This window comes from Microcaecilia unicolor, chromosome 5 (assembly GCF_901765095.1).
Source record: "Microcaecilia unicolor chromosome 5, aMicUni1.1, whole genome shotgun sequence".
NCBI classification, from domain to species: domain Eukaryota; kingdom Metazoa; phylum Chordata; class Amphibia; order Gymnophiona; family Siphonopidae; genus Microcaecilia; species Microcaecilia unicolor.
This window is the reverse complement of record NC_044035.1, coordinates 250,817,978-250,845,404: the sequence shown is the minus strand read 5'-3', so window position 1 is coordinate 250,845,404 and position 27,427 is coordinate 250,817,978. Positions and strand designations below refer to the sequence as shown.

The 27,427-nt window shown below is 47.2% G+C and overlaps 1 protein-coding gene across 1 annotated transcript in view; it reads right to left on the bottom strand.

Moving 5' to 3' along the window:
* FBXO40 (F-box protein 40) overlaps positions 1-20,433 on the bottom strand; it is an 83,854-nt gene extending 63,421 nt beyond the window's left edge. Inside the window, exon 1 of the mRNA XM_030203982.1 lies at positions 20,204-20,433. The gene's annotated coding sequence lies outside the window, so the exon portion shown is untranslated. The remainder of the gene's footprint in view (positions 1-20,203) is intronic.
* Between the last annotated feature and the right edge of the window lie 6,994 nt (positions 20,434-27,427).

Sequence of the window (27,427 nt, the reverse complement as noted above, 5' to 3'; positions counted from 1 at the left end):
AACCAACGCTGATGGATTACAAATAGAGGAATTAACAATGAGTCAAAATAGACATCAATGAAGAGGGCTATAATGGCGTGTGATTGAACAATGCACAGCAATACCAGGCTGGTAATGTTTTGGGATCGAACTCACTTACCTCCTAGGCATGTCATACCCAAGGGGAAGGATATGTCATACATGGGCTTTGGGGAGGAGGGGAGGGGGGAGGCAGGTAGGGGATTGGGAAAGGGAAGTCAGTGGTAATTTTATAACTAAAAGTTGTTATATGTATGGTTGATAAAGAACTGAAAATTGTTACTTTAAATGTAAGAGGGCTTAATTCACCTACAAAGCGAAAGTTAATGTTTAAAGATATGGTACGCTTGCTGGCTGATATAGTTCTTTTGCAAGAAACTCACTTGAAAAAAGTGCATGAGAAACTGGTGAAACATGGACGATACTCTGTTATTAAGTTCTCCTCTTGTGCTGCTATGCCTAAAAAGCGAGGGGTTCTGATAGCGCTGGCAACGTCTCGTCCATGGCAGATTTTGAAAACTGTAAGTGATAAAGAAGGGAGATATCTATTGATGGTGGTTTCTGTATATAATACCACGTATACTATACTTAATGTGTACGCCCCTAATCAGGGGCAGGGCCCTTTCTGGGAGCAGATAGAAGGGGTTCTGAAGCAACACCAGCAGGGCCACTTATTAGTGGGTGGAGACTTTAATGTCACCATGCACCCCCATATAGATAACTCTACAGGGTCTGCAGTGTATGCCAAAACAGATAGGAAATTATTGAAACAGTTAATGGCCCGGTGGGGACTGATAGACATTTGGCGAGAGAAAAATGGTAATGAGAGGGACTACACATATTACTCCCCCAACTATAAAACATATTCTAGAATAGATGGTTGGCTGGGAGATGTAAATATAGCAAGAAAGACACAAGATGCTAGCATAGAACCTCGCACATGGTCTGATCATGCCCCGGTAATACTGACACTTATCCTAGGAACTCACCTTGTAGGCATACGATATTGGCGACTAGACGATACCTTACTATATGATGAGAGAAATATACTAGAGATAGAACAATATATTATGGAATATCTTAAATTTAATGATACAGGCGAGGTCAGAGTGAGTACCTTGTGGGAAGGTCTTAAGGCAGTGATCAGAGGGCGTCTAATAGCACTACGAGCCCATATATCGAAAACTCGCATGGACCAGGAAAACAATGTTAGGAACGAACTCAGGCAAGCAGAACAGAAACACAAAGCACAACCAGACGATACTAATGAGGCAGAAAAGTTACACCAGTTGAGATTAGCACTTAACGAACTCCAAATGGAAAGCCTAGCGGCGCAACTACAACAGACCCAGCAAGAACATTTTGAGTTTGGGGAGAAAGCGGGTAGGCTTTTGGCCAATAAGCTTAAAAAACAAGTTCAGCGGAATCATATAGGGGGGATACGAGATACGAACGGGGAACACATCACACAATTAGATCAAATACAGAGAACCTTTCTAGAATACTATACCTCACTATATGAGAAAGAGTCCACATTGGAGCCAGCAATCGTGGAACGATACTTGAAAGAGAGTGGTATTCCCCAATTACAGGGAGTGGAGAGCGAAACACTATCGGCCCCCATAACATCGGAGGAAATTAAATGGGCAATTAAAGATAGTGCACATGGGAAAGCACCAGGCCCAGATGGGTATACTATAAAATTTTATAAAACATTTGCAAAACACCTGATCCCAATATTAGAGAGGGTATTTAATGAGCTGGAAGAGGTTCAAGAGATACCACAAACATGGAGACTAGCAGCAATAACACTGCTCTTAAAACCAGGCAAAGACCCCCAACAATGTAGCTCCTACCGCCCGATATCCTTGCTCAACGTGGATTATAAACTCTTTACGAAAATATTAGCACATAGGCTACAGAAACAGCTCCCAAACTTGATTCACGAAGATCAGGCGGGATTTATTATAGGGCGACAAACGTTTGACAACATTCGAAGCCTCATCCATACTATCCAATACACCCAAGATGAAAAAATACCAGCAGTATTACTATCCATTGACGCAGAAAAAGCGTTCGATCGTGTTGATTGGGCATACCTCTTTGCGGTGCTTCGACAGGTGGGATTAAAGGGGCGGTATCTAACATGGCTGCAACTTTTATATAAAGACCCGAAAGCAATATTAAAAATTAATGGATCATATACTGCGGCCTTCCCGCTTCGGCGGGGAACTAGGCAGGGGTGTGCCCTCTCCCCGCTTCTGTTTGCTTTAACGGTAGAGCCGCTCGCTTGTATATTGAGAAATGATGAGGAAGTAAAGGGCATAGTACGAGGGCGAAAAGAGCAAAAGCTTCTACTTTTTGCAGATGATATACTACTCACTCTTGCGCAGCCTGCAATATCAGTACAAAAAGCAATAGATCACGTGTCATATTATGGAGCAGTGTCGGGATTTAAACCCAATTTAACTAAATCTACCTTATTAAACATAACAGTACCGAATGAAGAGATACCGGCTCTGCGAGAAGCATTTCCATTTGCCTGGGCGCAAAAATCCATTAAATACTTAGGAATACAGATCACACCCAAGATAGAAGATCTATTTCAGGCTAATTTTCCAGTAAAGATAGCTGAACTTTTTCAGGAATTAGATAGATGGGAGGGCCTCAATATATCTTGGAAAGGGCGTATACATGCTATCAAGATGATGTTGCTCCCCAAATTATTATACTTATTTCTGGCACTGCCCATACCGATACCTGCCTCCTTCTTCACGCAATTAAATAAGAAAATGTTTCGATATATATGGAGGAAAAGGCCACCACGGGTTAATAGAGCCACGATGTATCAAACACTAGACCGAGGTGGTATGGGAACACCCAATTTTTATCTATATCACCAAGCAGCACAATTAAGAATACTAGCTGACTGGGCTCCAGGGACAATAAAGAAATGGATGCATTGGGAGAGAGCATGGATAGGTAGGTACACGATAGAGGACATATTGTGGATATCAGGGAGAGATCTGACATCTATATTGCAGGAATTACCTATGAGTCTAAAACACCCGCTCCAAACGTGGTTACAAATTAGAAAGCATATGTTCCCGGAAAGGAAATATTACCGAAAAACAGCAATACGATGGGCGGAGGGTTTCCCACTTGGGAGATCAGAAAAGGTGTTTGATAACTGGGCAAAAGCAGGCTTATACACACTGGGACAGGTATGGGCGGAGGGCAATATGATTAGTTTCCAGGAACTTCAAGAAGAGTATGGTCTATCGGAAAAAGATCTTGTTTATTACTGTTGTCTGCGTAATTTTATTAAAAGACGAGCACAAGATGAATTAGATCTAGAAGAGACAACTCTTGAATTAGCAATGCGTAAGGGAGGGGGCAGAGGTAGTATCTCCCGGATATATCTTGCACTATTGGGCAGGACAGACCCTCAAATTCTTTATCATAAGAAATGGGAAAACGTTTTGCAATGTACACACCCTAGAACAATTTGGATGAGCAATTACAAATATCTGCTCAAGGCATCCCCAGCACAATCTATCAATGAAAATGGCCATAAGTTATTGTACTGGTGGTATTATACCCCAGATAGATTGCAAAAGATATATCCGGGGACCTCGGGAAAATGTTGGCGGGGATGTGGCCTTCAGGGCACGTTTTACCATATTTGGTGGACATGTCCGAAGGTGGAATTGTTTTGGGAGGCAGTAGTGAAGTTGGTAAATACAGTATTGCCTCAACCATACCCAAAGAAAGCAGAACATTGCCTCCTCCATTTCCGGCCTAGCTCAATACCCAGTGGACAACATAGATTGGCTACTCAGTACTTTGTAGCGGCCAAGATAGCCTTAGCCCGAGCCTGGAAACAAACTGAAACACCAACACTACAACTGATAGCTCGCAGAGTGGACTTTCTGTATCAGATGTCGAAATTGACTGCTAAGAGGAAAGGCACTATGAAAGTATTCATGAACATTTGGTCAATATATGAACAATCTCAAGAATCAGAAGCAACACCACTGACGGAGAAAGGGAGGGGGGGAGGGGGACCATGAACAAAAATTGGTTACTGATATTTGATGTTATTTGGTTATGATTGTAATTTGCTAAATTGCCAATAAAATATTGGAAAAAAAAAAAAAAAAAAAAAAAGAAATCAGCCTACAACTACAAGGGGGGAACTTGTCAATGATCTCAAGGCAGCTGGGACCACTGTCACCACGAAAACCATTGGTAACACATTACGACATAACGGATTGCAATCCTGCAGTGCCCGCAAGGTCCCCCTGCTCCGGAAGGCACATGTGACGGCCCGTCTGAAGTTTGCCAGTGAACACCTGGATGATGCCGAGAGTGATTGGGAGAAGGTGCTGTGGTCAGATGAGACAAAAATTGAGCTCTTTGGCATGAACTCAACTCGCCGTGTTTGCAGGAAGAGAAATGCTGCCTATGACCCAAAGAACACCGTCCCCACTGTCAAGCATGGAGGTGGAAATGTTATGTTTTGGGGGTGTTTCTCTGCTAAGGGCACAGGACTACTTCACCGCATCAATGGGAGAATGGATGGGGCCATGTACCGTACAATTCTGAGTGACAACCTCCTTCCCTCCGCCAGGGCCTTAAAAATGGGTCGTAGCTGGGTCTTCCAGCACGACAATGACCCAAAACATACAGCCAAGGCAACAAAGGAGTGGCTCAGGAAGAAGCACATTAGGGTCATGGAGTGGCCTAGCCAGTCACCAGACCTTAATCCCATTGAAAACTTATGGAGGGAGCTGAAGCTGCTAGTTGCCAAGCGACAGCCCAGAACTCTTAATGATTTAGAGATGATCTGCAAAGAGGAGTGGACCAAAATTCCTCCTGACATGTGTGCAAACCTCATCATCAACTACAGAAGACGTCTGACCGCTGTGCTTGCCAACAAGGGTTTTGCCACCAAGTATTAGGTCTTGTTTGCCAGAGGGATTAAATACTTATTTCCCTCTGCAGAATGCAAATAAATTCATATACTTTCCACAATGTGATTTTCCGGATTTAATTTGTGATGTGCTATCTCTCACTGTTACCAATAACCTACCCTTCAATTATGGGCTGCTCATGTCTTTGTCAGTGGGCAAACTTACAAAATCAGCAAGGGATCAAATACTTATTTCCCCCACTGTATCTTCCCTTTGGGTCTTGTCCTATTAATTTAGAGGTGCATGGGAGCCCTCTCCTAATCAGTATGGCCACTCCTCCCCGCCTAGCTCCGGAAGAGGAGTAATAACACTCCCCCACCCATTGTTGGCGCAGCTTTCGGTGTTCCTCATCTGAGAGTTTAGTCTCTTGTAGGCAGACTATGGAAGCCTTTAGGCGCTTCAGGTGTGCTAAAATTTTGGATCTCTTAATTGGAGAAGTAATCCCAGCCACATTCCAGGTCACTAATCTTAAAGGTTCAGTCAGGACAATCCCCTAAAATTACCAAATTAACATGTAACAAAGCGAACATAATGCCCCGGTTGCCCAGCCCCAACCAAAGGCACCTTATATCAAACAACACAGAGATATACCATGCTTTACCTAAGCCCACAGCCCGTCTTGGTTCCCTATCATCATTCTGCTCGCACCTACTTCTATTCTCTCCCACCCCACCCCTCTTTATCTCCCCCCCCTGCCCTCCCCCCATCTGCCCCCCACTAACCGTCTGGCCTATCTTACTCACTTCACTCCGTTCCAGTGAGTACAGAAGGCAGAGGTCTAGATGCCATAGGAACCCCGCCCTTCTTTCAATTTAAAAATGTTACATAGATAGTGTCTCACATATCCCAGAGAACCATAAAGCTCACAGCACAGGATAGGTGGATATCTTCCTCGTCCGGCCCATTCCTGAACCGTTCTGCCATGTGTCTCCGGTCTGCCATCTTGTTCACCATTCAACTCAGTCTCACTCTTTTGTCACAGTCAATTGTCATCATTAACAATCCAACAGAAACTTTCTGGAACTCAATCAAACTAGGAATCCAACCGGTAACCGCCAACCACGTACACCATCCACATATTGCATGGTCAAACTATCTAGTGAATAGATTAGTGATTCCTCCAGGATCAGGTCTGATGACGATTTAACCATTCCGCTACAGCCTCTGGTGTAGTATAAGCTGTCCAGGTTCCGTTCTCCAGGATTTTCAGCGTTGCTGGATATCGCAAAGTGAATTTAAACTTTTTTTCCACCAGGCAGGTGCAAACCGTGGAAAAAGCTCGTCGCTGCGCTGCCAAGGCCGCGGAGTAATCCTGAAAGATACGAATTAAAGTCCCATCATACTTTGTAGTTTCCCTGCAGTTTTTATACTGGCGCAATATTGCCGCTTTTTGAGCATAACAGTGAAATTTTGCTATCACCACTCTGGGCCTCGATTCTCTTGTTGGCCTGGGTCCTACGCGATGTGCCCGTTCAATTCGGATCGCTCGGCCTTCACCCGCCTCTGGGAAGTGCGCCTGCAGCCATGTCTCCAATGTACGTTTTAAATCCTTATCTGCCAAAGATTCTGCAAACCCCACAAATCTGAGATTATCGCGGCGCGAGCGATTTTCCAAATCTTCTACTCGCTGCACGTTCTCCTGGACCAGGCGCTGTAGTCTTTCTAGCTCCCCCGAGTTATTTTGTTGACCATCTTCCACCTCCGCAACCCGAGCCTCCAGCTCCCCGGCCCGACGTGAGAGTTCCGTCGTGAGCGCCGACAGACCCGTTATCTGGGCAGAAAGTTGATCGAATTGGGGGGCCAATGCACCCACCACTGCTTCTGTGAGTTCTGGCAGCGTGAAATCAGAGGCTGGGCGGGAGGGTGAACTCGCCGGCGAGGCGGCCGCCATCTTGGATTCGCCAAGTCTCGGTTTCTCTTCTTTTTTCTTAGTATTTCTTCCGGTTTGCGCCATCGCCAATCTTGTTAAATATTTGTCCATACACTGGGGGAGCGAATGTGCCCTAGATTATCTATCTTCTGGGGTCGGAGACACCTTTAAAAGTTCAGTTTTCGGGCAAGGTTCCCAGCAGCAGAAAGTTCCACGTCCTTCCTAGCTCACAGCATCACGTGACCCCTCTTTCAACCAGTTTTTAATCCACAATCAGACACTACCTCCGAGTCCATGTCCCTCTAATTTCCTCTGTAGTCTTTCATGAGGGACTTTATCAAACGCCTTCTGAAAATCTAGATACACAATATAAACCGGCTCACCTTTGTCCACATGTTGGTTTACCCCTTCAAAGAAATGCAGCAGATTGGTGAGGCAAGGCTTCCCTTCACTAAATCCATGTTGACTTTGTCCCATTAGTCATGCTTTTGAATGTGCTCTGTAATTTTGTTCTTAATAATAGTCTCTATCATTTTGCACGGCACCGACGTCAGACTTACCGGTCTATAAGTTCCCAGATCTCCTCTGGAACCTGTTTTAAATATCGGTGTTACATTGGCCACCCTCCAAGCTTCCAGTACCACGCTCAATTTTAAGGATAAATTACAAATCACTAACAGTAGCTCTGCCAGCTCATTTTTTAGTTCTATCAGTACCCTGGGATGAATACCATCTGGTCCAGGAGATTTGCTACTCTTTAGTTTGCAGAACTGCTCCATTACGTCTTCTAGGGTTATAGATATTTCATTAAGTTTTTCTGACTCATCAGCCTCGAATACCCTGTCCGGCACTGGTATCCCTCCCAAATCTTCCTCGGTGAACCCGAGGCAAATAACTCATTTAGTTTTTCTGCTATTTCTTTGTCTTCCTTGATCGCCTCTTTTACACCCTGGCCATCCAGCGGGCCAACCGATTCTTTTGTCAGCTTCCTGCTTTTAATGTATCTAAAAAAAATGTTACTATCAGTTTTCGCATCTAGTGCTATCTTTCTTTCAAAATCCCTCTTTGCCTTTCTTATCAGCGCTTTGCATCTGACTTGACATTCCTTATGTCGCTTCTTATTTTTTTTAGTTGGTTCCTTCTTCCATTTTCTGAAGGATCCCTTTTTAGCTCCAATAGCCTCCTTTACCTCATTTTTTAACCATGCCAGCTGTCGTTTAGTTTTCTGTCCTCCTTTTCTGATACGTGGAATATGTTTGGCCTGGGCCTCCAGGATGGTGTTTTTGAACAGCATCCATGCCTGTTGTAGGTTTCTAACCCTCTCAGTCGCTCCTCTAAATTTTATTTTTACCGTTCTTCTCATTTTAGCATAGCTTCCTTTTTTAAAGTTAAACGCTAACATATTTGACTTCCTATGTTTACCTTTTTGAAAACAAATTTCAAAGGCGATCATGTTATGATCACTGTTGTCAAGCTTAGTTGATATCTCAGCGCTGATATCTGCGCATATCCATTTATGCCAATAAAAACCTCGTGTAAATCTCAGCATGTAGATTTAGGCACACTGGGCCATGTTCTAGAACTAGGCGCCTACATTTTGGAATGCCCATGAAATTCACATTTCCCCACTCATAACCATGCACTTTTTTGCCTCCATGCGTTAGAGGTTTGGCACACATCGTTACAGAATGTTTAGTGAATTGTGTGCCTAAATTCTAACTAGTGCCAATTAGTGCTCATTATTGTTTAAGTGCTGTTATCAGCGCTCATTAGCTTGTTAAGCAAATTAAGTTACACATGATGTTACAGAATCCATGCTGATTTCAGTGCCTAAATCTAAGCACACTATATAGAATCTGGGGGAAAGCAGCTAGTGCTCTTTAGCTTGGAGAAAAGACAGCTGAGGGGAAATATGATAGAGGTCTATAAAATAATGAGTGGAGTGGAATGGGTAGACATGAATTTAGACATGAATTGCTTATGTACTCTTTACAAAAATAATAGGACTAGGGGGCACAGATCTGCAGGTGGCATTACCTCATCTTTTTAGTGCCATAGATCTTTTTGAGCAGACGTCAGGGTTTGCACTTAATTTGGTGAAATCTAAGGATGCTCCACTACCTTCTATGCTTTACACTTCTTGGCAAGAGTCCTTTTCCATTAATGTGGGAGGACAGGCACTCCGCTACCTTGGCGTGTATATACCCCTGGATCTGGATACTGTTTACTATATTAAAGTTACACTGTTATTGGAAGACTTAAAGGTATGTTTGACTCCCTGGATGGCCCTTCTTTTATCATTGTGGGGTTGAATTCACCTCTTTAATATGATGGTGGTACCCCACTGGGTCTATGTTTTTCAAATGCTGCCCTTTTACTTGCAGGGGACAGGAGGTAGTTTTAGGTAAGATGCAGCAGCATTATCTTTGGCAAGATAAAAAGACTCGTTTACCTCTTACAGTCTTGCAAATCCCACAGGAGCAGGGAGGAATTGGGTCTTTTAAATATTTAATACTTAACTATAGCTTGCAGGATGAGGCACATCAATGATTGGTACAGAGATAACCATCAACTCTCCTTGACCACCTTAGAAACTCAACTGATCCCATTAGTACATTTTAGCATTTTGCTCCATACTCCATACATTGCACCCAGGGACCTTTAAACATTCCCCTTTTTTGAAAGTTACCCAGGCAATGTAGAGGTGACTATGTAGGATGCACCACTTTTCTGCCTCAGTTACTCCATATTTGTCGATCTGTAACAACCCAGCGTTTCCTCCCAAAGTAGGCTGTAGTGTTTCTGTATGGGAGCATAAAGGAGTAAAATATTTGGTGCATTTGTTAACAGATGATGGTAAGATGAAACCTTTTGCTGATTTACAGAAGGAGTTTTCTTTAGCAGTAACTGATTTTTTTTGCATATTGCCAACTCCATCATTATATCACCTCTTTACCTTGGGTAGATTTGACAGATGTATAAGAAACACTTCAGGAGGCTTATACTATGGGGTCACAGCAATTGGTTCCAGTGTCTTTTCACTATAAATTTTTGCAGGAGACCACAGCGGAGATGCACTACGCACGAGTGGTGGCAAAGTGGTCTCAGGATCTTCAGGTCCCAGCCTTCAATTTGAACATCAGTATAGTCATGCTGGGAACACATCAATAGGAAACCTTGTATAAATTTGCTCTACAGCTTTTTCTCTCTCCTAGAAGGGCTCAGCAAATAGGATTGTCTTCCTCTGGACGCTGTCTGAAGTGTTCTGGGAGTGATGCTGGTTTTGGACTTGTCCTATAGTGATGTCTGTTTGGAAACAAGTACTGCAGGCTGTCACACAGCTTTGGACTTACCAGATAGTTTTGCATCCTCATTTGCTGTTTCACTGTTCTCTGTTGCCTACACCGCTGTCCTCTGGTTTTAAAGGCTTTTTATATAGATCAGTATTTTTGCCCTAATCTCTATCTTGTTGCAGTGGGTGTCGGACTCTTGCATTACTCTCCAACAGTGGCGAGCATGCATGATTACAAAAATGCAATTGCAATTCAGGACTTTTTTTTTTTTTTTTTACTACCCCTGGAGTTCAGTTTCAAACAGTGTGAGAATGCTTTTGGTTAACAGTAACACCAAGGGCTCAAAGGCATTTGCTCAATATTTGATTTTTTATGTGTGTGTGTGTGTTTTTTTTTTGAGTAGGATTTACCTCCTTGGCTGTATTTTTGTTCCTCTAGAGGCCAGGGTTGTATTTATGGGGGGGGGGGGGGGGGGGAGAGGTTGGGGGGTTACTTAAGGGCATTATATAGTGGCGTTGTTGTTGTTCATTGTAGCTGTTGTTCTTTCAATAAAAATGATTGAAACATAGATTTGTTTCCAGTTTCACTACTTGATATGGTTTCTATTCTGTAGATTCCAAAGTAACCAACAATATTCCCAAAGCACTTATTCTGAGGTTGATGCAGTAACCTTGTGTTAAAGTAATGTGCTAAAACTCAGCACGTTTTGCTAAATGTTAGCACGTTTTCCTAATGCAATGCAGAAAGTTTACTTCCCAATGCAGTAAGCAAATAGCATGCAAATAGGGCGCGAGCAAAAAATGTGGATTAACATGGGAGAGTGCACTGGAAGCATGTACACATAGGTCTGCCCCAGTGGCAACTATGTTTTGTGCACAAAACAATTGTATCAGCTTTCATCAGATTTATGCAGATGCCCCTGGAATGCTAATTTGGTATTACAAAAATTATATACACAAATTTTGTGTATATAATTTTTGTAATACCAATATTTACAAGCATGCAGCTCCAATTGAAAATACCCAGTTGTCAATAGTCCAGCACTTTACTTCTTGTTCATAACACCTCAGCTCAGCTCTGTCTTTTTTTTTTTTTTTTAGACCTGCTGCCAGGACCGCCGAGAGACTACGCCGGACCGCCCCCTGAGGTCATCACCCCCCACCATCCATCCACCACCGGGCCAGGCCCCCCCCTGAATTAAAATCATAGTGTCTCACCTCGACCTAGCTCCATGTGAAAAAAGCACAGCAGCAGCAGTCTGCATATCGCCTCCCTTCAGGCCTTCCCTCCCTGTGTCCTGCCCTCACGCAAGTTACATCAGATGAGGGCGGGACACAGGGAGGGAAGGCCCAAAGGGAGGCGATCTGCAGACTGCCGCTGCTGCGCTTCTTTCACATGGAGTGAGGTTGAGGTGAGGCGCTATGATTTGAATTCAGGGGGGCCCGGCCCGGTGGTGGATGGAGTGGGGCGGGTGGAGGGGACTGCTGTGCCAGGCCCCCCTTGGAGGCCTAGGCCCAGGGAATTTTGTCCCCCCTGCCCCCCCTCTCGGCAGCCCTGCCTGCTGCTGGTCTTTACACTCATAGGGGTACTTTTACTAAAGGGTTGTCACGTGTCAAAGGGCTTGCCACACAGCAACCTGGAACTGTTGCTGCCAGCCCAACATGGCTGCCGGTGGTAGTTCCGCCTCGAGAGTGCACCATTTCCAGTGCTACAGAACTTTTTTCCATAATTACTAGCAAGGTGCATGCCGGGTTACCATGGAAGCCCTTACCGCCACCTCAGCAGGTGGCAGTAAGCGCTCTCCCCTGCATGGCCACGCAGTAAATGCAATTTTACAGTATGGCCATGCCGATTTTCAGTCTTTTTGTACCCACTGCGGTACATGGCAAAAATGTCCGTCGCCGCTACTGCAGGACTGTTTTTACCGCAGCTTGATAAAAGGACCCACGGTGAAGAGAAGAAGCAGGCATGAAATCCTACCTACTAAAGCTACCATAGAAGAACAAGCTATAGGGCTCTTTTACTAAGCAGCGGTAAGCACTAATGCATGCTTATCACATGCTAAAAGGTGCCTAAGCGCAACCCTCGGTAATTCTGTGATTGGTGCACACCAATCCCGCCCTAAAAAATATAAAATACTTTTTTTTCCCATGGGGGGGGCATGTATGGGGATGGAGAATAGGTGTACCCTGCGCTCATTGGCAAATCACCAAGTGCTGCCAATTAGCATGGATTTCGCACTGGAGTCCTTAACACTTGGTACATAGGTGGCAGTAAGGGCTCATGTGCTAATTGGGAAGCTTTTTAAGGGGAAAATGTAAATTCCTGTCATTTTACTGCCATGCTAAAAGTGGCCTCAGCATGCGGGAAACCCACAAGCTAAAAATAGCGCAAGCCACCTTTTGGCACGGCTTAGTAAAAGGGTCCCTAACCTTTTACTTCTCCTTAGACCTTGCATTGACACCCAAATGTTGCATTCAGCCATCTTGTCATCTGGGCATTTCTCTGCACCTGCGCAGCATAGCTAAGAGTGTAATTACAATGGATTTAAAGTGAATGATACATACCTGTTGCAGGTGTTCTCCGAGGACAGCAGGCTGATTGTTCTCACGACTGGGTGACATCCGCGGCAGCCCCCACCAACCGGAAGAAGCTTCGCGGGCGGTCCGCACACAGGGCACGCCCACCGCGCATGCGCGGCCGTCTTCCCGCCCGTGTGTGACCGTTCCCGCCAGTTGAATGACAAGCAAAAATGATGAAACGCAACTCCAAAGGGGAGAAGGGAGGGTAGGTGAGAACAATCAGCCTGCTGTCCTCGGAGAACACCTGCTACAGGTATGTATCATTCACTTTCTCCGAGGACAAGCAGGCTGCTTGTTCTCACGACTGGGGTATCCCTAGCTCTCAGGCTCACTCAAAACAAGAACCCAGGTCAATTGAACCTCGCAACAGCGAGGGTATAACAGAAATTGACCTACGAAGAACAACTAACTGAGAGTGCAGCCTGACCAGAATAAATTCGGGTCCTGGAGGGTGGAGTTGGATTTACACCCCAAACAGATTCTGCAGCACCAACTGCCCGAACCGACTGTCGCGTCGGGTATCCTGCTGGAGGCAGTAATGTGATGTGAATGTGTGGACAGATGACCACGTCGCAGCCTTGCAAATCTCTTCAATAGTGGCTGACTTCAAGTGGGCCACTGATGCTGCCATGGCTCTAACACTATGAGCCGTGACATGACCCTCAAGAGTCAGCCCAGCCTGGGCATAAGTGAAGGAAATGCAATCTGCTAGCCAATTGGAGATGGTGCGTTTCCCACCAGCGACCCCTAGCCTGTTAGGGTCGAAAGAAACAAACAATTGGGCGGACTGTCTGTGGGGCTGTGTCCGCTCCAAATAGAAGGCCAATACTCTCTTGCAGTCCAATGTGTGCAACTGACGTTCAGCAGGGCGGGTATGCGGTCTGGGAAAGAATGTTGGCAAGAGAATTGACTGGTTAAGATGGAACTCCGACACCACCTTCGGCAGGAACTTTGGGTGGGTGCGGAGCACTACTCTGTTGTGATGAAATTTGGTATACGGAGCATGAGCTACCAGGGCTTGAAGCTCACTGACCCTACGAGCTGAAGTAACTGCCACCAAGAAAATGACCTTCCAGGTCAAGTACTTCAGATGGCAGGTATTCAGTGGCTCAAAAGGAGGTTTCATCAGCTGGGTGAGGACGACGTTGAGATCCCATGACACTGCAGGAGGTTTGATAGGGGGCTTTGAGAAAAGCAAGCCTCTCATGAACCGAACGACTAAAGGCTCTCCAGAGATGGCTTTACCTTCCACACGATAATGGTAAGCACTAATCGCACTAAGGTGATTCCTTACTGAGTTGGTCTTGAGGCCAGACTCTGATAAGTGCAGAAGGTATTCAAGCAGGTTCTGTGCAGGGCAAGAACGAGGTTCTAGGGCCTTGCTCTCACACCAAACGACAAACCTCCTCCACTTGAAAAAGTAACTCTTTTTAGTGGAATCCTTCCTAGAGGCAAGCAAGACCCGGGAGACACCCTCAGACAGGCCCAACGCAGTGAAGTCTACGCCCTCAACATCCAGGCCGTGAGAGCCAGAGACTGAAGGTTGGGGTGCAGCAACGCTCCGTCGTTCTGCGAAATGAGAGTCGGAAAACACTCCAATCTCCACGGTTCTTCTGAGGACAACTCCAGAAGAAGAGGGAACCAGATCTGACGGGGCCAAAAGGGCGCTATCAGAATCATGGTGCCGCGGTCTTGCTTGAGCTTCAGTAAGGCCTTCCCCACCAAAGGTAGGGGAGGATAAGCATACAGGAGGCCGGTCCCCCAATGAAGGAGAAAGGCGTCCGACGCTAGTCTGCCGTGTGCCTGAAGTCTGGAACAGAACAGAGGCAGCTTGTGGTTGGTCTGAGAGGCGAAAAGGTCCACCGAGGGGGTGCCCCACTCTCGGAAGATCTTGCGTACCACTCTGGAATGAAGCGACCACTCGTGCGGTTGCATGACTCTGCTCAGTCTGTCGGCCAGACTGTTGTTTACACCTGCCAGGTATGTGGCTTGGAGAAGCATGCCGAACTGGCAAGCCCAACGCCACATCCCGACGGCTTCCTGACACAGGGGGCGAGATCCGGTGCCCCCCTGCTTGTTGGTGTAATACATTGCAACCTGATTGTCTGTCCGAATTTGGATAATTTGGCAGGACAGCCGATCTCTGAAAGCCTTCAGTGCGTTCCAGATCGCTCGGAGCTCCAGGAGGTTGATCTGCAGATCCTTTTCCTGGAGGGACCACAGACCCTGGGTGTGAAGCCCATCGACATGAGCTCCCCACCCCAGGCGAGATGCATCCGTCGTCAGCACTTTCGTGGGCTGTGGAATTTGGAATGGACGTCCCAGGGTCAAATTGGTCCGAATGGTCCACCAGAGCAGTGAAGTGCGGCAACTGGTGGAGAGGCGGATGACATCTTCTAGATTCCCGGTGGCTTGAAACCACTGGGAAGCTAGGGTCCATTGAGCAGATCTCATGTGAAGACGAGCCATGGGAGTCACATGAACTGTGGAGGCCATATGACCCAGAAGTCTCAACATCTGCCGAGCTGTGACCTGCTGAGACGCTCTGGTCTGCGAAGCCAGGGACAGGAGGTTGTTGGCCCTCACTTCGGGAAGGAAGGCCTGAGCCGTCTGGGTATTCAGCAGAGCTCCTATGAATTCCAGAGACTGGGTTGGCTGGAGATGGGACTTTGGGTAATTTATCACAAACCCCAGCAGCTCCAGGAGTTGAATAGTGCACTGCATGGACCGGAGGGCTCCTGCCTCCGAGGTGTTCTTGACCAGCCAATCGTCGAGATATGGGAACACGTGCACTCCCAGCTTGCGTAGATACGCCGCTACCACCACGAGGCACTTTGTAAACACCCGTGGGGCAGAAGCGAGCCCAAAGGGCAGCACACAATACTGAAAATGCCGTGCGCCCAGGCGGAATCTGAGATACTGTCTGTGAGCTGGCAGTATCAGGATGTGAGTGTATGCGTCCTTTAAATCCAGGGAACATAGCCAATTGTTTTTCTGAATCATTGGCAGAAGGGTGCCCAAGGAAAGCATCCTGAACTTTTCTTTGACCAGGAATTTGTTCAGGCCTCTCAGGTCTAGGATGGGACGCATCCCCCCCTGTTTTCTTTTCCACAAGGAAGTACCTGGAATAGAATCCCTGCCCTTCCTGCCCGGATGGTACGGGCTCGACCGCATTGGCGCTGAGAAGGGCGGAGAGTTCCTCTGCAAGTACCTGTTTGTGATGGGAGCTGAATGATTGAGCTCCCGGAGGACAATTTGGTGGCAGGGAGGCCAAATTCAGGGCGTATCCGCACCGCACTATTTGGAGAACCCACTGGTCGGAGGTTATGAGAGGCCACCTTTGGTGAAAAAATTTCAACCTCCCTCCGACCGGCAGATCTTCCGGTACGGACACTTTGAGGGCGGCTATGTTCCCATGGATCCAGTCAAAAGCCCGTCCCCGGCTTTTGCTGTGGAGGCGCAGGGGGCTGCTTAGGCGCACGCTGTTGACGAGAACGAGCGCGCTGGGGCTGTCCCTGTGCCTGACGAGGCCTTCGGGCCGGCTGGGTGTACCTACGCTTGGTAAAAGCATAGGGTGCAGCCTGCCGGGCCCGGGAAAAACGTCCACCTGCTGAGGTGGATGCTGAAGGCGCCTGGTGGGAGAGCTTGTCGAGGGCGGTTTCCCGCTGATGCAGTTGGTCCACCAGCTGCTCGACCTTCTCACCAAAAATATTATCCCCCCGGCAAGGGACGTCGACCAGTCTCTGCTGGGTGCGGTTGTCCAGGTCAGAGGCATGCAGCCATGAGAGCCTGCGCATCACTATACCTTGGGCCGCAGCACGAGATGCCACGTCACAGGTGTCATATATACCCCTGGACAGAAACTTTCTGCACGCCTTCAGCTGCCTGACCACCTCCTGAAAAGGCCTGGACTGCTCCGGTGGGAGCTTGTCAACCAGGTCCGCCAGTTGCTTCACATTATTCCGCATGTGGATGCTCGTATAGAGCTGGTAAGACTGGATGCGGGTCACGAGCATGGAAGATTGGTAGGCCTTCCTCCCAAACGAGTCCAGAGTGCGAGACTCCCGCCCCGGGGGCGCCGAGGCGGTATCCCTCGAACTCCGTGCCCTCTTGAGAGCAGAGTCCATGACCGCCGAGTCATGAGGCAATTGGGACCGCATTAACTCTGGGTCCGAGTGGATTCTGTATTGGGACTCTGCTTTCTTGGGGATGGTGGGATTAGATAATGGTCTCATCCAGTTCCTAAGCAGTCTCTCTTTGAGGACATTGTGCAACGGTACCATGGAGGACTCTCTAGGTGGTGATGGATAATCGAGGACCTCGAGCATCTCAGCCCTCGGCTCATCCACAGAGACCACGGGGAAGGGAATGCATATAGACATATCCCTGACAAAGGAGGCAAAGGAGAGGCTCTCAGGAGGCGAGAGCTTTCTCTCTGGTGAAGGCGTGGGGTCAGAGGGAAAGCCCACAGACTCCTCTGAGGAGAAATATCTGGGGTCCTCCTCCTTCCCCCACGAGGCCTCTTCCTCGGTGTCGGACATAAGCTCATGCAGCTGAGTCCTCAACCGGGCCCGGCTCGACGTCGAGGCACCGAGACCTCGGTGTCGTCGAGCGGTGGACTCCCGCGCCGGCGGGGATGAAGCTCCCTCCATCGACGTCGACGGGGACTCCACCTGCGTGGCGGTCGAGACCGGCGCCGCAAGCGGCGTCGGCGTCGAAGGCCTCGGCACCGGGCTAGAGCTTGCCAGCGCCACAGTCAACGGCGCCGAGGGCGCAAGCACCCCCGGCGCCGGCACAGTCCTTCCAGGATCCCCGGAAGGATGGCTCGGAGGCACTCGTCCAGGCCCGCTGCCGGGAAAGACGGGGGGGGGGGGGGCCCAGTAGAGGCGTCGGTGCTGGAAGCTGCTCGGGTCCAGGAGACTGCACCGAAGTGCTGGGACCCTGATGCGTCGGTACCTCTACTACAGAGGGGGACCTCTCCTCTCGACGCTGACACTTACTCGGCATCGACTCCTCTCCGGCGCCGGGGGCCAGATGCATCGATGGCGACCGATGACGGTGCTTCTTTGGTTTCTTGCGATGCCCGTCATCGGCGCTAGGTGGAATGGAGGAGGTGGAGGTCGATCCCCCTCGGTCTCGAGGGACCGGGTCAGACAGGGTTCGGTCCCGAGGGCCATGGGCAGAGGAAGTGACCGGGGCCGATTGCCCACGTGGCCTCTCACCCCTACCGTCACCGGAGGACCGGCGGGCCGACGGGACCTGTGCTCCTGGGGTCGATGCCATCGGTGCCGATTTCGCGGACATCGATACCGGTACCGAAGAACCGGCCGTCGATACCGATGCTGTCGAGGTCGACGTCGAGGGGCCGGCGCAAGTTCCAAAAAGACGGTCCCGAAGAACTTGCCTCGCTACTTGAGTCCGTTTCCGGAGACCAAGACACAAAGTACACGACTTGGTATCGTGCTCCGGCCCGAGGCACTGGAGGCACCAAGCGTGAGTGTCGGTCTGCGAGATAGGCCGGCCGCACCGACCACACTTCTTAAATCCACTCGGGACCTTCGAGGACATCGACGGAAAAATCGCGTCGGCGAAATCAAAGTCGTCGATGGTGGTGGTAAATCACACCTCGAAAAACAACTCGACCGCGACGCCCCCGCTAGAAAACGAGGGAAAAAGTACAGCGCGTTCTTTTTTTTTCTTTTTTTTTAACAGAAAAAGGAAATTTAGAGGAACATGCAACGAAAATAAACGAAAAAAAGAAGGTTCGCGAACAACGCGATGGTTTTCCGGGGCTGAGGAAGAGAGAGAGGTGAACACGTCTCTCTCCAGGCGCGGAAAAGACTGGCGGGAACGGTCACGCACGGGCGGGAAGACGGCCGCGCATGCGTGGTGGGCGTGCCCTGCGTGCGGACCGCCCGCGAAGCTTCTTCCGGTTGGTGGGGGCTGCCGCGGACGTCACCCAGTCGTGAGAACAAGCAGCCTGCTTGTCCTCGGAGAAATGTGCTGTACACTAATGTCTATCAGACAGGGGCGTATCTGCGTGGGGCCACAGGGGCCTGGGCCCCCGCAGATTTCGCCCTGGACCCCCCTACCACAGACCCTCTCCACCTCCCCCTCCCGCCCGCCCGCCACCAACCCGTCGCCGATCTTTGCTGGCGGGGGACCCCAAGCCCCAGCCAGCCGAAGTCCTCTCTTCCGTGCAGGATGCAAGTTTCAACGCTTCCTGTTCTTCTGAGTCTGACGTCCTGCACGTACAACATACAGAACATCAGACTCAGAATTTGGAATTCAGTCTGACGTCCTGCGCGTTGTACGTGCAGGACGTCAGACTCAGAAGAACAGGAAGCGTTGAAACTTGCAGCGGCACAGCCTGCATGGAAGAGAGGACCTCGGCTGGCGGGGGGTTGGGGTCCCCCGCCAGCAAAGGTAAGTGACAGCAGCGGGGGAGCGTGTCATTGGTGGCGAAGGGGGGGGTCCGGAAATGCCGGGGGGGGGGGGGGGCTAAAATGTGCCCCCTCCCTCTGGCTCTGGCCCCCCCCTACTGCCCGAGTCCAGATACGCCTCTGCATTAACCAGAGACATATCTGGACATATTCATTGTGGATATTCGGAAAACCTGACTAGGAAGGGTTGCTCCAGGACCGGACTTGGGAAACACTGGCCTAGTGCACTTTATTGCATCAGACCCTCTGTATGCAACAGAATCAAATTATGTTTCCCCCAGCACCACATTCAAAGTCAGACCAAATAGGGAGAAATATCAAAACTGAGGAGCTCAAAGTACTTGGGCATTTGTTTGGCTGAGGAACTTTGTGGACCCCATGGTCATTCTAAGTGACCGTGGAACGAGTCTTTTAAACTCAAGACACGACCTTCAACCTAGATTTAACTTGGACCACAGGCAATGACGCTACGTATCCAGTTTCTGAAAATAGTCTTCGGTCTTTGCAACTATCCAGGACAGAAAGGAGCAATACAGTGTAAAACAAATAGCTTGACCTCATTGCTACCACTTTTGGAATGCAAATCAAAACACTGAAAAGGGCTGGAAACGGCAAAGTCAGTACTGAAAAATATAAAGGAGTCTATATAAGGCAAGGTTTTGCAGAATCACAAAGCCTTGCCTTTGCTAGAATTTAATATTTTGCAATGATCTCATTTCTCTTCATAACCCAAAATAGAAACACTGCGTACACTCTCTCCTCCCAGTCCCCTCCCCCTCCATATTTACTTTCCAAAACTTTGCAAAGTATATGTTATAGTATATATATTATTAATAATTTGGGTAGTGCATAGTCAAATAACACTCCCCAGACTATCTGAATAAATATTAAAAAGATCCGTAAAACCATTCAAGAACAGGGCAAAGTCCACTGCATCGAGACCTGCTTAGATTAAGCTCGTTCACTTTCCAGAATCTATTTTAGGCAGTCACAGCTCAGATTCCGAATATAAACGCCTTACCTTGATTCATACCATCCCAAAAGCTGTAAGAAAACTGGCTAGTTCTACTGTTCTTGATCAGTTCCCTTGAAGTGGCTGCAAACACTGGCCACGAAGGAAGGGCAGGGGGAGGTGGGAGAAGGGGAAAGAAAAGCTGAAGAATATTTCAAATGTTGCTGCTGTTAAAAATAAAACTTGCATGCAGGGGCAATGTGACAGGGTAGCTCAGTTTACAGAGCAAGCGCCGTGGACTGAATTAACGCTGTCACGGTGGGACTGACATTTACCAGAGAACTGATGACGGCGCATAAACACTGGAAAAGCATCTATCTTCTTACGTATAAGGAGAAGAACATCTGCGTGCTGTGCAGCACGTTTCCATCCAGCCCCTCTCTCCCTCTCTTTTATTGTGCTTGTTCCAGGCTACGGAAACAAGTTATTCGCTCCTTGTTGGGTGTTTAATGAGCCCGGAAATGCCACTACCTACAGTCAGACACCTCTAGTGGCTGTGGCGTATCTGATCTTCATCAGCACCCTCTAAACTGCATTGAAATTCTCTGGGACTGTACTAGGGATTCTGGCTCTTCTGTTTCCTTGAGAAATTCAGTAGCATTTTTTTCCTCTGTTCTTAAACCCCAAAGCAAGTATGAAAAAAAGAAAGAGGAAAACGATTTTAATGTCCAATACTTAGATGCCTCGAAAATACTGATGCACCTCTGCTGTTAGGGCTGAAATGGCTTCTTAGGCCTGGGTCGGTTCTTGGTGTGCAGTTGCAGCTTCTGTCTTTTCTTTAAATACACTCTTTACCAAAGCGAGTTGCATTCACTACATTTTTATTTGGCAGTCCCAAAATACACATCACACTGAGACATGTAAACAATGTATGGCTTCATAAAATACCCTTGAACTTCAGTGTAACAGAAATAAAGAAATATAATGGAAAGTTGCTGGCAAACTTACTTTGTTCTAGCAGGGAAAGAATGAATTAAGCTGGAGTGCTTGATTAGATTGCTTCTGCTGTATTCCTGGAAAATGACCCAGGGACAGATTTAACAGGGTAGGAAAAGAAAGATGAGAAACGTTCTAAGTGATGTACAGTACACCCTACCCTGCAGCAGAAGGCACTCATTCAACTATTTAATCTCATACATATGGCTTTTGCCACATTTAATATCCATATTCAGCTCACCGTGAAATAATGTTCACATTGAAGCAATTGTAGTGCTAAAGATATGCAACAACCACTTTTCTGCAGCAGTTAGATTCGAATCTAAAATTATGTCAATTTATATGTTTAAAGTACAGAGAGAGTGTGTGTGTGTGTGTGTGTGTGGGGGGGGGGGGGGGCAGGGATTTTAGTGATTAGTGTTGGGAATGGGGGAGAAGTAGCAGAGAAAGGAAAGGGGAGAATGAAAAAGCAAGGATGGGTTCAGGAATCAAGAAGGAAGGAGGGATGCTAAATCCATTCTCAAAGACCTTTTCCCCTTTTGTAATGCTAATCCCTTCTCTTACTCATCCCCTGATTGATCCCCTCAGTTTAATCCCCCCCCCCCCCCCCCCCCCCCCGACTTGGCAGTCAGACAATAATAGTAGTGTGGCACTTCATGCCAATCTTCTTCTTCCATAAACCATACTGGGAAACACAGAACTGTGTGATTTAAACCTTGACACTCTGGTCTACTGGTAGGGACAAGAACATGGCCTAAGATTCTGTGCTGCTCTTCTCCTCCTACTACTAAGCCAGGATCGGTGCAAAAAGAAGAGATGCACAGGCCACCATTACTGCTGCTTCTGGTTTTCTTCCTGCCCCATGGCAAATATGAGCTTCCACAGCAAAGACTGGATTTTGGCAGACATTCCTACTGTTGTGGAATTGCAAAGATAGAAGCTCATGGTCCAGTAAATGTACAGTGTTATTTCAGTGCTTTTTACATGTGAAAAGGTGTAAGTAAATATAGAAGGCAACTCTAGGCAGGAGATTCATTGTCCCAAACCCTAATGAATGCCCCTTTAACCCAAACCCTGTCGATCACATTATAATGCCCTGATCAAGAGACACATAATGCCTGGGCTTGAACAAACACCTCCAGCTGGGAGGATTTAAAAATACATAGGGTCTAATAATTCAAAGGATTTATGATCTTAACTTTGAGAGTTATGTTCATAAATTCCTCTGAAAATGTACTAAGGCTGAGTGACAAAACCTCTATTATAAATTTCACTAAACTCCTAAATTTATGTGAATAAAAAGTGAGTGTCAACAGGAGTGGACTTACAGAAAAAAAAAACAGGAGCTTAGTACTGACTTTAAGAACTACGCTCATAAATTTAGGAAAATGAATAGGTGTACTAAAGGGTTCTTTTACTAAGTGCGCTGAAAAATGGGCTGCACTAGTGTAGGAGCGTGTTTTGGGCATGTGCAGATACATTTTTCAGCATGCTTGTAAAAAAAGTCCTTTTTTTATTTTTGCAGAAAACGGATGTGTGGCAAAATAAAAATTGACATTGGTCCATTTTGGGTCTGAACCTAACCACCACCCATTGACTTAGTGGTAAGGTCTCACGTGGTAACCATGCGGTAGTCATCTACATGTGTAGAATGACGATTATTGTCTGGTTTCCGCAGCGTGCAGGAAAATAAAAATTATTTTCTGGCACGCAAAGTGGATGCGTGTAAATAAATTACTGCCTGGGCCATGCGGTAGCTCCAAATTGAAGAATATAGGACGCACATACACACCTATGCGGCTTAGTAAAAGGGCCCATAAATTTATAAGCACAACTTTCAGCTCCCAAATTAAGATGAACTTTCAGCTAACAAGTTGGGGCACCTAAGTCTGGTTGAAAATAGTGCACAAATTTAGGTGCTCAGCTTTTATTGAATATCAGACCCCTAATGACTACCTCTGAATTTGATAAGACACTTTCTATGGAACTTCAGGAAAAAGGCCACCCCAAAGCCAAAGTTTTAAGGCACAGTGGTAAAAATTCCCTCCTAATGGCTAAGTTCTAGAAGAACTATGTTAGTTACGGCAACTGCATAAGTAACCCTGGACTTGTCCAACATAAATCAAGTGGGTAACATGTAGTCTTCAACGAATCCTGAACGTCCAGATCCAAGTACTAAATTATAGATGTACTAATTTATGAGCCTCAGTAGTACAATGCTGTGTTGTTCAGATTTTACACAGTGATTTACATACTCATATGTCATTTGCTCAAAGCCTACCTCCTTCCTAAACTTTTTATTTTATTCTTAAATACTTTTAGTAAAATCACTAAATTAATCAGCTACTTAATGCTCATCTTTTCAAGTTGAATTTCAAATCATAGTCAGTTCAGGGGCTCTTCTTACTCCAACATGGCATATGTGTTGCTGAAACGCTTTCTCAAGGATGTCCTCTAATAACAGCCGACCAAAGACAAATCACCACTGGAGATATGTTTAAATCTTTTTTATTAGCAACTACATGAACAACATATATGCTTTTCGGAATGTACACAAAGTCTAGTAGTCCTCACACAGTTAAATCACTGTACATTTTCCATTTTGCATATCCCCAGATACCATATCCTCTTAACGACCTATTCTATCCCTAGGCACAATCTTTATTCCAGCTGAGTATCCTATGTCATTATTGTAACACTTGAAGTGTACATTCCTCATCAGTGCTAATCAAGGCTTTATAACTCACCACTGGAGATATAATCCAACAGTCTTTATTGATGTAAATAAAGGAGGGACCCGAAACGGGCTGTGTTTCAACGCATGCAAGCGCCTACATCAGGGGTCAAACAGTAAGCTGTACAGGTGAAAAATAATGATAAAATAATAATAAATAAAAACAGTGAACATATATAGCCTACGAAAAAGCAAAATATAATTTAAATTAAAATTTAAACCATGTTCATAATAACATATAAATTAACAATTAACAGGGAGAGTCACGTGATGCTGAAGGAGCAGTAGCCACGCTTCTGCACTGCTCCGCGATCCCTGCCCGATTCCCGCCCGAAACCGCCGGCAAATAGCCCCGAAAACCGACTGACCTGATAGATTACGGCTGGCTGGGAGTGCATGGACCAATATTTAGTGTCCATGTCGCCGGGAACAACTAGAAAGAGTGCTAAACCGGAGAAAGACAAGGCGGCTGGCACGAGTGGCGAATCCAAGATGGCGCCCGGAACGCCGAGAAGTGAAGCGGAGTTTTCGGCCCGTCAATTATCACAGCTAGTAGCGGCAGTGGAAACGGCGCTGGAACCCAGGTTTACATCGTTAAATGATCGCCTGGGGAAGGTGGACGGGCTGATGGCAACGCTGGTGAGTCGCGCAACGGAGGTGGAAACGAGGGTGTCCGCGCTGGAGGACGCATGGCAGCAGTGTGGCCCGGAGGTGGAAAGCCTCAAGGTCAAACTACAGCAGCATGTGGACAAACTGGATGAGTTGGAAAATCGGGCTAGACGGAGTAACCTCCGTCTAGTGGGACTGCCAGAAACCATTCCGGAGAAAAGTTTGAGCACAGTCCTGGAGGAATGGCTCGTGAAAGAATTTGCCTTATCAGACAGTCGTGGGCCGCTTTGTCTGGAGAGAGCGCATAGAATTGGGAGACAACAACAGAATAATCAGCGCCCCAGAGTTGTCATTATAAAAGTACTGAATTATATTCATAAAGAAGAGATTCTCCGGGGCTACCGTTTGAAAAGGGAATCTCTGACATATGCTGGAGTACAAATAAGAATCTTTCAGGACTATTCAACTAGCTTGCAAGAGAGGAGACGGAAGTTTCATCCAGTGTGTACCCGCCTAGTGGAGAGAAACCAACGTTTCATGTTAATGTATCCAGCTACTCTAAAGATCCAACATGAGGGGAAATGGTTCCCGTTTGTATCAGACCAGGCAGCCATGCAGTTTATTAACAGAGACTTAAACCCAACTGGGGCGACCACCTGAAAGTGAACATTGGTCTGACGGGTCAGTCGGTCATGTAAGCTATTATGTACTTGCAGAATGCAGGGGCAAATATGCAATGTTTTGAAAGTTTGTGTTCAAGAAATTTCATTTGATTAAAATGTGCAGTTGGAGGGTGGGGGTGGGGTGGGGATCGCAGCATGTTGTGACTCAGGTGTTATGGGAGTTTTACAGTTGTGGGTTAACGAAGGGGGAGAGAAAGTAGGGGGGGAGGGAGGGTGGGCAGACCAAGGGGGGGTTTTGAGGGGAATAAGGACGATGGCAATGTCGCACAGGAATTTGAACTTAAGTGAAGGGGAAACTACACGCTATGTGGAATGGTTAGGAGGGGAAGGTTCCGGGGTGGGGGCTGGGCACCCAGGGGCCTTGAAAATATTACTGTATTTTAGGAGAGCAGAGAGTGAGTCCTGGGATCCGGGCTAGATGCACTCGGTTAGATTAATTTCATGGAATGTGGCTGGGATTGGATCGCCCATAAAAAGAACAAAAATTTTAAATGCCTTGCAACGTCACACAGCTTCCATAGCATGTTTACAGGAGACAAAACTGTCTGAGGAGGAAAGTCAAAAGCTCAAGCAAAGGTGGGTGGGAGAATGTTTTTTCGCTCCAGCAAAAGGCCGTAGAGGAGGCGTGGCAATCCTGATTCATAAGTCCCTGCAATGTAAAGCCAGAGTGGTAGCCCGGGATACGCAGGGGAGGTATATCCTTATACACTTGAACATAATGGGACAAGAAATATTCTTGCTTAATATTTACGGCCCAAATGTATATGACCCAACATTTTTTCAGCATATCATTCACTTGGGTCTTCAACACACAACTGCCCCCTGGCTCTTAGCGGGTGATTTCAACCAGGTGATGGATGGGAAATTAGACAGATCAGCGCCGTCAGCGGGGATAGCACTGAGTAGAGGTAAGGGCGTACAACACCTGTGTAGGGCATTGAACCTAATTGACCCCTGGCGTCTGATCAACCCCACTGCGTGTGATTACACCCACATGTCCCGGGCACATGGCACGTGGTCTAGGTTAGACTACATTTTAGCGGAGAGTACACTGTTTCCACAGATTGTGACAGCAGAGATAGGGCCTATGGAAGTTTCGGACCATGCCATGATATGGGTGGAAATGGAGTTGGGAGCGGGCAGACTCAGAGGACAACAGTGGAAATTTCCATCACATATAGTGGGGGAAGCACATTTTCAAGATCATCTTAGGCAAAAATGGCAGTTGTTTGCAGACTCCAATTCACAACACGAGGATGATGCCCTTCTCTATTGGGAAACATCAAAAGCAGTTATGAGGGGGGAGGTCATCTCATATATGTGTGCCAGGGCAAAGAGGCTAGCCCGGGGTATTGTCCAACTGGAACATAAATTTCAGGTAGCAAAGCGGAGACACTTAGCGGCCCCCTCCTCAAGAAGTAAGGAAGAGATGGTGTCGGCTCTTGCGGCATTGAATTCTCTCATACATGAACGCACTAAAAAACAACTGTTCCACAGATCATTCACTTTTCATAGATTTGGTAACAAATCAGGGAAATTATTGGCAAGAGTAGTAAAGAGGTGGGGGGGCAATAGGTTCATCCCATCTTTGATAAAACCAGATGGCACACGTGAGACCCGGCCTGGAGGGATAGTACAGATTTTACATGATTTCTATGCATCCCTTTATAGCGATCCAGGCGAGCGCAGTGGACCTGATTTAGTAGATTATTTAGAAGATTCAGGTATCCCCCAATTAACGGCGGAGGTGAGAGATCGGTTGAACTCTCCTTTGAGTGCTAAAGAAATTCAGAAAGTGGTTAAAGCGTTAAAAAGGGGTACGGCTCCGGGTCCTGATGGGTACACGGCAGAATATTACCAGTATATGTTGCCGCAGTTGTGTGGGGCCCTGGTCTCCTTTTTTGAAGCCTCGGTGGAGGGAGGAGGGGTTCCTCGGAACTCCAACGAGGCGTGGATTACTTTGATACCAAAACCGGGGAAAGACCCAGAACGCCCGGAATCATACAGACCGATTTCTCTCATTAATGTTGATCTTAAAATTTTAGCTAGGGTGTTGGCGGAGAGGCTCAGTCCACACATGGCCACATTGGTGGGAGAGGGGCAGGTGGGATTTGTGAAGGGTAGGCACTCTTCTATTAATGTCCGCAAAGTTTGCATGGCTGTAGCTTATAGTCACATGTCACAAGAACCATTGCTTTTGGTGAGTCTTGACGCCGAGAAGGCGTTCGATAAAGTACGTTGGGATTACCTGTTTGGAGTTTTAGAATATGT